Source organism: Chelonoidis abingdonii, chromosome 3, assembly GCF_003597395.2.
Source record: "Chelonoidis abingdonii isolate Lonesome George chromosome 3, CheloAbing_2.0, whole genome shotgun sequence".
Lineage (NCBI taxonomy): Eukaryota > Metazoa > Chordata > Testudines > Testudinidae > Chelonoidis > Chelonoidis abingdonii.
The window spans coordinates 126,213,831-126,215,132 of NC_133771.1; positions in this window are offsets into that span (position 1 = coordinate 126,213,831).

Genomic DNA, 1,302 nt, shown 5'->3' on the forward strand with positions numbered 1-1,302 from the left:
TTTTGCGTATAGCAACTCACTTAAAATAAGTAACTGGGTTGCTCTTCACAGCATTGCTCTGCATGTAGCTGGAAGCAGAGCTGTTTAAATAACTGCAGAATACTTGATCAAAAGTCAAATAGTTAATTCATCTTGTAAATTGACAAACCATGCGTTGCAACCTTTATTTCTCAAGCGTTGTTTCAAATCAAGCTTTGATTCTTGTGTGATGCAAACTCTGCTGTTGGTTGTTAGCTTGTTTTGTGTGTTACGGGCTTGGAGGATTACGCTTAGTGTTTTACACAGCATCTGTTGCTTTGTTAGTATATGATAGAGGCTAGACAATTATTCCTCTGTTATCTGAGTCCATAAGCATTATAAATGCACATTATTTTCTTCATTGTTTGTAGGGGCCTGAGATTTTATACCCTCAAGTATAACAGATTCTAACCCCTATGTGCTGTGCTGGCAGTGTGTACAGACCACATTTCCAGATTTTTAAAGGTATTTAGCCAGCTAAAGATGCATATAGATGCCTAGTGGGGTTTTCCAAAGCACCTAAGTACCTAACCACTGGGAGTGTTGTGCCTAGGTGCTTTGGAAAATCCCACTAGGCACCTATCTGCATCTTTAGGTGGCTAAATATCTTCACAAATCTGGCCCAATGGCATCAGGGAAACTTCCTTAGAGCCTCCAGTACAGGGTGTGCTGATGGTGGGAGAGATGGCAGAGGAACGGCCACAGCATAAAGTAGCTACTCTGGACTGCAGAGCAGCCCATAGGAGCCAAAGGTTCATAAATTAGAGCAACACCTCTGGCTGTTCTAACATATGCTGGGGGCTGTACTAATCTCCTGAGCGAACAGAATTTGGGGCATGCAATGTTGGCCTTAAAAACCTCCTTTTCCTCCCCTTCCTCCTGCACTGTGCTTTGTTTCCTGCACCTCCTGGGAGGCTTAGCTCAGAGACTAGCCCTAAACCATGTTCTACTCATGTGTATACATTCTGTTTGTCATGGAACCTGATTATACAATGCTAACATCTGGGCTTGTGCTAAAGCTATAAAGAAATCTCAATGTTCCCTTCAGTCTCTTCTGTCTTTTGAGATCATTCATGTTGTGCTCCTGTTCTATGCTGAGATTCTAAGGCCAGAAGGGACTGTTGTGGTGATCTAGTCTGATCTCCTGAATAGCATAGGCTGTTGAACTTCTCCCAGATAATTCCTAGTGCCAGTCTTTTAGAAAACCATCCAGCCTTGGTTTAAAAATTGTCAGTGATGGAGAATCCCCCATGACCCTTGGTAAATTGTTCCATTTGTTAATTA